The 13,207-nt window shown below is 34.1% G+C and overlaps 1 protein-coding gene across 2 annotated transcripts in view; it reads right to left on the reverse strand.

The window, feature by feature from the left end:
* Window positions 1-13,207, reverse strand: part of LOC105257628 (CD151 antigen) — a 129,495-nt gene that overhangs the window by 66,401 nt on the left and 49,887 nt on the right. The gene's annotated exons all lie outside the window — the stretch shown is intronic.

Here is a 13,207-nt window from a genome sequence, read left to right on the forward strand (position 1 = left end):
CGATAATCGGAAATCATCATCGTAACTCGCGGGCTCATTGGCGACGTAATAGAGAGCCGAGAGTACATCTACGAATTGGCGTTGGGTGAGTGCCGTATGTTGCGCCAGCGGCCGCACAAGCAGCCTTGAACACGCGAAATTCTGCAGCGAGAGAAGCAACGACTGCTGTTACCCGCCCACGCCATCCGCCATCCGCCATCCCGTTCGCGTTGGAATTGCATCGCGGAAAATTGGATAATGCCATGATCGCCGCCGCTGCCATCGCCGTCGTCGCGTGAATACAAACGGTGACCGGATCGCGTTGCCGACCGCTGTCCATTTTCCGTACGATGCCAGCGAGAATTTCCCAAATTTCGCAGCGGTCCAAAAATGCCGCGTTTCGTTTTCGTCGGTTTCGCGTTTCGATTTACGAGCGAAACGCTGGGTGTTCTCGAAATTCCTAGCTTTATCGCGCGATTAACAGCGATCCGGAAATGAAGCGAGCGGAATTTTCAGGAACAATGATCTCGCCACAGCGGCATTTATCGGTACGCGAGCAGACATTTCGAGCAGAAGGCTGGAAAATTTTTTTCTAAAAAAAGGAAGAAACATTTAGATACTCCTTTACCTCTTCTTTTTTTATTCGATGAATCACGCACTGAGAAAAATCGTTCGATTGTACCAACAAGACGTGATTGAAGCATTTTGGTTAAATCAAACAAGAATTTCTAGTTGTCATGATAAGACTCGATTTTTTATGACTGGAACGTTTAAATAGATTTTACTATAAGGATTTGGTTAGTATTTTCGGGCTGGATCTACAAAATTTCTTGTTAGATTAATTTCTTTGCTTGCCCCTAAGCGGCGAGCCACTCTTAACTTAACTTGTATTTAATATTTGCCTTAAAATATATATAAAGAACCAGTATTAACTTTAATCCAAAGTATATTTTTTTTTCTTATGAGCAGTAGTGCCAGAAAGAGGACGCTAGCTCTCTGATTGTGTGTGTTTGAGCTGCATCCTCTTCTTGCATCACTGTTTATCAGTTTAATTTCTAACAAACTGAATTTAAAATAATTTATTCAATAATCTGGATTGAATTTATCCAATAATGTTGTTGGAATTCACAGAATATTAAACAGACTTTTGAGATTAGATGGAACAAATTTTAGACGACTTGATGCTGGCGAGTTTAGTATTATTAATCAGAAAATTTGATAAATTTAACAGGAAGAAATTAATCAGATTCATCTGGTAATTCCTACAAGAATTCTGGTTCGTCCATTTTCCAACAGACATACTGGTTGAATCTACCAGAATTCTAATTAATGTAACCAGATTTTTTTCTCAGTGCACTGTTTATCAGTTTCTAACAAACTGAATTTAAAATAATTTATTCAATAATCTGGATTGAATTTATCCAATAATCTTGTTGGAATTCAGAATATTAAACAGACTTTTGAGATTAGATGGAAAAAATTTTAGACGACTTGATGCTGGCGAGTTTAGTATTATTAATCAGAAAATTTGATAAATTTAACAGGAAGAAATTAATCAGATTCATCTGGTAATTCCTACAAGAATTCTGGTTCGTCCATTTTCCAACAGACATACTGGTTGAATCTACCAGAATTCTAATTAATGTAACCAGATTTTTTGTCAGTGCACTGTTTATCAGTTTAATTTCTAACAAACTGAATTTAAAATAATTTATTCAATAATCTGGATTGAATTTATCCAATAATGTTGTTGGAATTCAGAATATTAAACAGACTTTTGAGATTAGATGGAACAAATTTTAGACGACTTGGTGCTGGCGAGTTTAGTATTATTAATCAGAAAATTTGATAAATTTAACAGGAAGAAATTAATCAGATTCATCTGGTAATTCCTACAAGAATTCTGGTTCGTCCATTTTCCAACAGACATACTGGTTGAATCTACCAGAATTCTAATTAATGTAACCAGATTTTTTTCTCAGTGCACTGTTTATCAGTTTAATTTCTAACAAACTGAATTTAAAATAATTTATTCAATAATCTGGATTGAATTTATCCAATAATCTTGTTGGAATTCAGAATATTAAACAGACTTTTGAGATTAGATGGAACAAATTTTAGACGACTTGATGCTGGCGAGTCTAGTATTATTAATCAGAAAATTTGATAAATTTAACAGGAAGAAATTAATCAAATTCATCTGGTAATTCCTACAAGAATTCTGGTTCGTCCATTTTCCAACAGACATACTGGTTGAATCTACCAGAATTCTAATTAATGCAACACCAGATTTATTCTCAGTGCGGCGTATTGACGCAGCATTCGTAATCTAATCAACATTATCGCGGTGACTTGAGCGAGAGTAATAAAGAGAACGTCCATGTAAAAGGGAGATGAAAAAAATGCATATTCTCGTCGCACGCGTGTGCTGCGTTAGATCGTTGTTCGTCAGGTTATTACCCTGAATGTGGTTCGTGATACGGAAATAACACGGGAACGTTTAAGCGATCGTAAAAGGGCCTACCAGCCCTCGGAGTATCCCGCGACTCTAGATTTCACTATTCTAGTCCGGATATGAGAATTATTTTGCGCGCGGCTATTGCCGGCGCGACAATAAAAATTTTCGTCACAGGATATAAATCCACTTACACCACCGGGACAAGCTGTGTATTATATATGCCCGCGTATATCGAACGAGCCTATGAATTCCGTTGCTCGTGTAATTGCCGCGCGATTAATTTCGCAAACGACGAAACGGCAGGTCGCTACCGCCAGGCGGATATTTACGACCGGTGACAAATGAAACATTGAAAGATTGCTTTGATCCGCCATTCCCGCTCGTTATAGACGCACTTTAATTACCTCGATGTAATGCACGTCTTAATTAATCAAGCCATGGTTAACGATGTTTTTTCATAAGTCGCGTCGGATAAAATTAATGAGAAAAGTTCTCTCTCTCGTAGAACTCGTGAAAAATACCACCCGCCATCGTTGAAACAATATTTTACATTTACGATTACAATTTTTCCGCTTTAATGATCGTAAAGTGTACGTACATACGCGAAATTACCGCAAATTCACGCGCGATATATTTCTTTCATTTTCAGGAAAAAATATAAGCTAGTGCAGCTGGAGAGAAAAGGTGCTCGTAAAATAATACGTATTATAATTATACCGTGTACCCCTGCTAAGTGTTTAAATGCTCTCAGTTTCCATTAATTAATAATAAATATTCTAATAATAAATAATTAATATTCTTATATGTCGCGCCCACACATTTTCCATTTTTCTCTTAAAGAGCAATATAAACAGATAACGGTAAAATTCGAATTACCAAGTGATATTGGAATTTCCGCATCGAGGGCCAAGTGGCGCATTCCTACCCCTCTCTATCTCTCCTCTCGAAAAATATCTAATTTTCCGGAGAGTTAAAAATTTCTGATATACAGGTTGCTCGTGGAAATTCCTCGCCACGCTGCTGCGGATGAACCTAACCAACCGCAATGTTACGTCGCAATATGAGCTGGGAACTGCCAAGAAAAGCGTAACGCTGCCGTCGTTGTCGTCGTCGGGAAAAAAAAATCGTACGTAAATAAAGAACATTTCGCCTTGTTCTTCTAAATTACGGCGCGCGTAATTACGACCCCGCCGCGCGCGGTGAGAAGAGATTAATGAGGTCGGTAGAATGAGGGCCGCCAACGCTACTACAACCGATATCGCGTGCGCGCGTTTTTATTCAGGGTCTCACAACGCCGGGATTTAAGTTGTCTTCGTATTTCCGGAAACGTCCAATTTTTTGTATACACAATAAAAAATAAAATGTTAATTATAATATTTTTTACATGTCATCCCAGAAAGTCCACTCTAAATTTTAAGTTAAACACTCATTCGTCGTATGTTACTTATTGACAAACTAAATGTTAAATAATTGACACGATACTTAACATTTATTTTTTAGTTACTGTGATTTTAAGTGTAATGTAAAACTAACATACAAATTAATTAAAAATTACATGAAAAAATAGTTACAATAACTCGTAAAAAATGTTGACATTAACGTATAATAGTAATTATTTTAACTTTAATTATTTGTAATAGAAACCTTTGATTTTAGTACATTTGATTATTTCAAGATTCACTTTAACTTTTCTTAGAATGTTAAATTGACTTTGAATTATATCGTGTCGGGAAATGAAACATACACAGTAAAAAATAAAATGTTAAATATAACATTTTTCACATAGAAAAATGTTAATTATAACATTTTTCACCCAGAAAATCCACTCTACATTTTAAGTTAAAATAACTCATTCATCGCATGTTACTTATTGACAAACTAAAAATGTTAAATAATTGATATTTATTTTTGTTACTGTGACTTTAAGTGTGATGTAAAACTAACATACAAATTAATTAAAAATTACATGAAAAAATAATTAACTCGTAAGAAATGTTGAGGACATTAACATAATAGTAATTATTTTAATTTCAATTATTTGTAATAGAAACATTTGATTTTAGTAAATTTGATTATTTTTGTATGCCAAAGTTCAAGATTATTTGAAGATTTTTAACTTTTCTTAGAATATTAAACTGACTTTGAAACATATTGATTGTTTAAAATGATTATGTTAAAAATACTCAAAATAATATTCCATTTCTAAGAGACGTATACAAAGTGTTAAGTTATGAAGGTGACATAAATCTAACACATGAAAACGTTATAAAAACGTTATAAAAATAATAAAAATAATAAAATATAGGTTGTATGTTAATTTTACAGTGAAGCACTAATCAAAAAGTAATAACACAAGAAAATTTCAACATATGGACGCACAATTTTTACTGTTTACGTATATACAACTGCTGTGCTTCCAACGTAATGCGCTTCGCGCAACAATTCCGGTTTTTTTCATCAACCTTTTAATTAAGCGACCTATGCACCATTTTTGAGGCTGTGATAAACTTTTCGCGCTCGGATGATTTCAATATAAGCGATTACTTTGATGTCAAGTTCGATGACATTCTTATTGTTGCGCATTATTAATCCCAAACAAAACCACAAAATGGGACAACATTGTGAGAAATGAGAAATGTATTGTAAAATATTACAACTATTATAAATAGACGGAGAAACTAAACACAAATAAATTAGAAAAAGAGATTATTCCTTTAAATAAAATAATTTTTTTAAAGAATATCTTCTCGCTATAGAATAATTTAGCAATTACATTTATTTAAAAAAAAAAAGAAAATGATTATCAAGAATAATTTGCTATTGTTATAACATTGAATAAATTACATATATATTTTTTATGTACTCGAAAAACAGCCTCTCCTATTTTATTAAATCCATTAACGTCCAACTTTGCATTAAAACTTTACGCGAATACCGAGTGTTTCGCGCCCGACCCGGCGCAAAAAACTCGGCGATAAACTGGGCACGTATCAAGGGAGAAACAGGCGGACGCCCAACACGATTTGATCAAATTTTTGCCTATTTTGTCGTCACATCTCGAGGCGCGTCGGAAAATTAACGAATCGTGTCGCGTGGATGTCATCGACAGGATGGCGGGAAAAAAAAGAAGCGACGATTACTCGCGATTTCGCAGTCCTCGCCACGCGCGCGGACAGTTTCACGATGAATTAATACATTTACGGATCCGAGGACTGCCGTAAATTAACGCGGGCGAGTCCGTGCCACGCGGCGGCGATAAATTGGCGAGCCGTCGACGAAACAGCTGCTACGCAAATTTTTTTTCCGTCGTCGCGCAATCAGCGCGCGAATCGTACGCGTGCGGCCGAAATCGTTCTTTTTTTCCCCCCGCTCTCTTTTTCTGCTCTTCGTCAGCGGAAAAATGCCAAGAATGCGAATCGTCGCGGGAAATCACGCGAAACGTGTCTGGCGGAACAAGACGGATTATATTTGGGAAAATTCGCGTCTCGTCTATTAAGGACGTTTTGTATGCATAATCCCAGCAAAAAGCTGGAAATCAATATTGACGAATATCCACTTTTAGTGTATTTTGAGTATGAGAAATTGTACTGGAATATTGTCCGAATTTTGTTAATCGAAATGAACTTTTATACTTTTGGCAGAATTAACTTTTGGCAGAGAATTTCGCCTTGTGACAGATACATGGCTAACTTCATGGAATTATATTTAATATCTTTTTAACCAGTTAGTACTTGTATATTATTATTTGACCAAATATTTCCTTTGTATCTAAACTTTTGCAAATTTTAAGCAAATTCTGAATAACATGATAATTATGAAACGAGCGATAAGAGCCTAAAAACGCGGATGGTAATGCGTAATTTTTTTTTTTTTTTTCGCAAACATTAATTGTTCGCGAAAAAATTTTTTTAAGACGTGCACAAGTCGCTCGGCAAGCGAAAGACTCGGGTTCGATTCCCGATTCAGCGATTTCGCCCCCCCGATATTTTTCCTGTTTACATCTCTTCAGGGGGGTAAAGAGAGTGTTATAGAAGTCTCAAACCAAGAGAATCTATAACTTGGCATATACACCAAGTAAAATATATGTATAAATGCCTTGTGCACGTCTTAAAAAAATTTTTTCGCGAACAATTAATATTTGGAAAAAAAAAAAAAATTTACGCATTACCATCCGCGTTTTTAGGCTCTTATCGCTCGTTTCATAATTATCATGTTGTTAAATACATAGAGCCGTATTCTTTAGAAATTTATTCAAATTCTGAATATTATTTCCATGTGTTTTTGTCATTTGAATCGACGTAGTTATTCGTTTCCTATAAGAACATATGTTAATTCAGTGCAAATTAAAATCCTTATAACTTGTGAACGCTTTAGTGAATCAATTTAAAAATTGTACTGAAGATTTTAAGCATATGTAAGGACATTCTGTATAATTTTCATTAAATTCTCAATATTTTGAAAATACGTATAAAACATCCTTAATCGAAATGATTAACTTTTGGCAGAGAATTTCATCTTGTGACAGATACATGGCTAACTTCATTGAATTATATTTAATATCTTTTTAACCAGTTAGTACTTGTATATTATTATTTGACCAAATATTTCCTCTGTATCTAAACTTTTGCAAATTTTAGATACAGACAAATTCTGAATATTATTTCCATGTGTTTCTGTCATTTGACTCGACGTGGTTATACGTTTCCCATAAAAGCACATGTTAATTCGGTACAAATTAAAACCCTTATAACTTGTGAACGCTTTAGTAAATCGATTTAAAAATTGTACTGAGGATTCTAAACATATGTAAGGACATTCTGTACAATTTTCATTAAATTCTCAATATTTTAAAAATAAGTACAAAACATCCTTAACGTCTTTTTAATACAAAAATCTGTCACCATGTAAATCTTGATTATGTTACGTATTATAAAACACAAACCAGACTCTGAAATTTGATTTCAGCTGTCGTTTGAAGCGTTAAAATTTGTGTCATAAATGAGCGATAACAGCAACGATTTCTTTAACAATCGTTGGGTGCGTCGACCGAATAATGATCGCCGACGTTGATACCGGCGATACAACGAGAGCGATCTCTAGGCGACAATCAACTCCAGGATGGAGACACTCGTGAGGGAAGTTAAAACGGCGGAAGTTGAAGGAACCGATTATAGCGTAGGAACAAACGACCGTCAAGCGACGTGCACAATAGCATCGCTGAACGATTTTCTCCGTTTACGTGCGAGATCGCCAGAAATCTAAGCGCCAGTGTGAACGGAGCACGCAATCTTCGAATCGACCTTAGAAGCATTTCGTTGCGCAAATTTGCATAAAGATCGAGGTGACTCTGTCGTGTAAAGTCGCTAAAGTCGTGAAGATTCAAGATGATCAATTTATTATCGCGATCGTATTATCGGAGAAAATTGCACGGAAAAGATTTACATAACTCTCGAAATAAACGCGCGTCGTAATGTGACTCCTAACATCTGGCATAAGGTGATTTTAGTCATATATTTTCAGTTATGTAAAATAATGAAAAGCAAAAGGATCATGATTTTAAAGATGTTTTGTATCAATCCCAGCAAAAAGTAGCTGAAAATCAATATTGACGAATATCCACTTTTGGTGTATTTTGAGTATGAGAAATTGTGTGGAATATTACAATTTGATCTTAGCTATGCAGAGATGTATTTTTAATATTTACTGAAATATTCCGAATTTTGTTAATTAAAATGATTAACTTTTGGCAGAGAATTTCGCCTTGTGACAGATACATGGCTAATTTCACTGAATTATATTTAATCGTATATTTTATCGTATATTTAATATCTTTTTAACCAGTTAGTACTTGTATAATATTATTTGACCAAATATTTTCTCTGTATCTAAACTTGTGCAAATCTTAAACAAATTCTGAATATTATTTCCATGTGTTTTTGTCGTTTGAATCGACATAATTATACGTTTTCCATAAGAACACATGTTAATTCGGTGCAGATTAAAATCCTTATAACTTGTGAACGCTTTAGTGAATCGATTTAAAAATTATACTGAAGATTCTAAACATATGTAAGGACATTCTGTACAATTTTCATGAAATTCTCAATATTTTGAAAATATATAATACGTACAAAACATCCTTAAATAGTAAAATAATCTCCGTAGTTGCCTTCAAAATTAAACATGTGCGAAATCACGGGCAAATTATCCAAAGAAAGAAACAGTAGATGAAATTAGTCTGTCATACCGTGTTGTCAATAGACAACGGACACGTTGCTCAAATATTGGAGCAGACCAATGAATATGTCTTGTCAATGAGATAAGCTATCCATACTGATCTCTGTATCTCAACGACGATGCACTGCGGCATGAATGTAAATATTATGCAGATTAATACTCGCTGCGCTCTACAGCGTAAAAAGATTCATATATGATGGAGTTGCAAAATATTTTGAACATTCAAACGATACGATCTCTATGTATCTCGAAACATTTAATATTATTTCACATATTGCAATTTTAATAGACTTTTTACGCTGTTATATTGCGTGTTTAAAAAAATAATTTTTATAAATATAACCGATAAAATACACACACATATATATATATATATATATATATATATATATGTATATACATATTTAAAAAATCTATTTCTTGTAAAAAATAATAATGCTCGCAAAAATAATTATATAATATGTATTTTTCCATGTAATTCTATAATTTCGTTAAAGATATTGTCGCATATTGCGTATAAACGAATTTGGAATTCAAATATGATTGTTCTAGTACACAATGGCACGATTCATGACTATAATTGTAATACTGCAGTTAATCATTTCAGATGATTATTTGGTGGTGGCTTTCGCGAAATAGAATTTTAGATTTCTACATAAAACAAATACTGCTAGAGATAAAATCATTCAGAGTATGCAGTTTTATAAAATTCGAGAAAGTTTTAAAGCATTTTAAATCGTCATATTATAAAATCTCTCTTAACGTTATATACAGCTAAGCGACTTAAGTGTAACCAAATATCACACCTCTATACCATATCGTTTACATAATTTCGTCGTCATCTAGCTTCTCGAAACTTTCCGTCGTGATATTATCGTGACACGCCCGACGTAGCATACGTGTAAGACGAAACTTGATAAACATATAACATATAACTTCCGAAACAGCTAGAAGAAACTTGAGAGAGAGAGAGAGAGAGAGAGAGAAAGAGAGAGAAAGATGATGTAATATTTCAACATGAAAATGTAAAAAATTGAAATAATGTGCAACAATAATATTTGCAATATCTAAACAATAAAGAGATAAATAATGTTTAATTCATAAGATTCAAATATCCTATCATTCGCCACAGATTAGAAAATAGGAGAATATTTAGTTTAAAGCCAACGCGATAATTTTAGTTTCAAAGAAGTTTAACATCTATTGAAATTATTTTTACGATGATATATTATATATACAGGGTCTATCTGAAATGATGCATTAAACTTTAGGAGCGTATTCTAGAGGTCAAAATAAGATTTTTTTTTCTTATGAGCATGGCTCCGCAAATGAACCCCCCTCCGAGCTAAAATTCGAAAATGTGTGAAATTGACCAAACACCCGCAACGCAAATTTATTTATCTCTCAAGAGAGAGTAATAGGTAACGTCAAAACCTTTTTTTTCTAAAATACAGCCAATTTTCAATTTTTTCCCCAAGCATTAGGAGCCTCTAGCTCGGAGGAAGGTTCATTTGCGGACCTATAGGAAAGAAAGTCTTATTTTGACCTCTAGAATAGGCTCCTAAAGTTTAGTGCATCATTTCAGATACACCCTGTAAATAATATACGATAAAGCATACTTACAAGTCTTCCATAATCCGATATCCGGTGCATAAAGGAAGACACGAGTATAGAGAAAATAAAATCGCAAGATTCATCTAATATAAAACAGTCTTTAATGTTCAGCGAATCCATTTAGCTTCGTACCTTGAATACCTCGAACGCCAAAGTTGGATTGGTTCGAAATGTTACGAGCGGAGAAATAGATGCATTGAGAAACTGGAATTAAATGCATCGATGCGATCCACGTTATTTACGCAACAGAATCACCTGTCTATCGTAGTGACGTATGCACGGTTTAAATTATAGTAATCAGGAAGTAAATCGAAGTTGCATTTCACAAAGAGCATTAAAAACATGCTGTGCATGGATATGTGTGCTCAGCTGTTAGCTGTCAGTTGTCAAAATTGATACTTGGATAGTTTTTTGTCTACAATTACAATTTATTTAAAATTTTAATTTGTATAACATTTTTTTCAATTGATCCAATTTTCCAATGTTATTATTGAAGTCTCAAAGCTTCTTTGGCACATGATTCTTTAATTGCAAGCGAAATTATTAACTGTTATTACAAACAATTTGTATTATAAATAAATATTACATACTATTATTTTCTGTATCGATAACTTAATTTATTAAAAGTATGATGTTATAGAAATATCAATTCATATCATGTCATACAAAAATTAGAAAATTATAACTCGAGAATAGTGTGCAAGCGGCCGTGTAACGCTTCAGTAACGAGGCTTCGATAATAGCATTCTGATTTTGTTGCACGCGATGTGATTAAGAACAGCGTGCTGTTGAAGGCATGACTCGCTTTTAGGTCATAGGATGGAACAAGACTCTCGCGTGCTGCTTCAGACGTGCTGCCTCTAGAATTAATAAAATATCGACCGAATGTTAAAAAAAAAAAAAGAAAAAATCTACACGCGATTAAAGCCGCTGCTAATAGAGCTTCGTTTACGTTTGTTGCCGATAGAGCGAACGGAGCTTTTCATTTGATGCGGCCGGCCGAAAGAAAGCTCGATGAACGTGAAAACGAATGGAAAATCCGCGGACGAAAAAAGTAAAAAGAGACCGCCGAATTGTCGCGTGGATACAAGTAAGAGAAATAATATTTCACTCGATAGAAAATGGAGCACTTTGAATATCGAAATTAAATAAATCGAAATTAAATAAATATCGAAATTAAATAAATTAATACTAAATTCAGATATAAGTCTCAAATATTCATAAATAAATATTCGTATAAATTGTTTGTATATTTACATTAAATACGAAGATATTAATACTTTTCAGCTGGTATCGTACAGTCTGTCCATTCAATCATTAAATTCTCTCAGCTTCAAACATACTCGCGGAAAAAAAATCTCTCGTATTTCGCGAGATTCCACGAGACAAAACAATTTCGATTTTGATTTTCAAAGGACTCCCTCCTTTATCCCCATCCTTAACAGACATCACAAACAACATCAGCTCGGATCATCGATCGGAAAATCTCATCCGATCAAGGCACAATTGCGTTCTTACCATCGCTTCCGAATTCCGAGCACGTGTTTTCATCGTTTTCATCGTTTGCTAGCAGGAGAAAGATTGAAAATGAGGAGAAAGAAATAACTGAAGTAAGAGTGATGGAAAGAGGATGGCACAGTAGCGAACAGAAACCATCCAATCTGACTAAAATGAGGTCCTCTGTCCGCGAAACGTGGCGTGAAACCTCATGGTTTTCTCTCTCTCTCTCTCTCTTTTGAAGGACCGTTTTTTATCTTGATTCTCGACGTAAAAAGAGGTGGAAGTGGAGGGCGGTTAACGCGGTTTTTTGGTTTGCTTCTTTCTCTCGAGAAGAATCACTGGCGAACTCGTTTCATCACTGCCAGCGTGTGATTCCTCTCGGAAATGGAAATTTCGTCGGAATATTATATGAATCTCAACTGGAAAATAAAACGTGGACCATGAGGGTTAGATGTTAATTGAATATCTGATCAATATAACACACGACGAATAAATCGCAAAGATCCCGTGTTAAATTGAATGTACATTATTAAATTTCGTCCAAATGATATTAATCTCCGCGCGAATAGAAATAAAACGGACTGCGACGGCTAGATATTAATCGAAAACTCGATCGATGATATGATGGATCGCGAAGATATCTGTGATAAATTGTCCGTTGAAATGAACGCAGGCGTTATTAAATCTCGATGGTATATCGTGGAGCGGAAAAATATACTAAATTATAAAGTATTTCTTATCTGTGTATATGCGTGTCATGGGATATATTCGATTAAAGTTATATTTCTTTATGGTGAGTGTATATATAATATTGAAAAGCGGAAGATAATATATATTTGAAGATGTTACTAACAAGTGTAGGCACGAAAGTGTCTCCCTCCGATTTTGATGAGCTTTTAATATGTTGTTTTCTAAACAAAAATAAGGGACACGTATTTTTTTATACGTGCCCATACGCGTGTCTAGGGGATAAAACACCCCTTTGAAAGAAATCGGTTTTTTTCTTTCGAGATGAATGTTTCAGAAACTATAAGAGATAGAGAAAAATTTTCACATTAAAAGTTAAATGGCTGAAGAGTACTTTACAACAATAACAAAAAAATTTTTTTTAAATTAAAAGAATAAAATTTTTTAAAATTTAACTTTTAATTTCAAATTTTTTTCTATTTCTTATAATTTCTGAAATATTCATCTCGAAAGAAAAAAATCGATTTTTTTCAAAGGAATATTTTACCCCCTAGACGCGCGTATGAGCACGTATAAAAAAATACGCGTCCCTTATTTTTGTCTAGAAAACAACATATTAAAAGCTCATCAAAATCGGAGGGGGACACTTCCGTGTCTATTGTATCGGAAGCTTTATATCGAAACAGAAAAAGGACAAGTTGCATTTTTCGATCGATATGACTTTTAGCCCTT

The sequence above is a fragment of the Camponotus floridanus genome, unplaced genomic scaffold, assembly GCF_003227725.1.
Source record: "Camponotus floridanus strain SB8 unplaced genomic scaffold, Cflo_v7.5 scaffold1, whole genome shotgun sequence".
Classification (NCBI taxonomy): Eukaryota; Metazoa; Arthropoda; class Insecta; order Hymenoptera; family Formicidae; genus Camponotus; species Camponotus floridanus.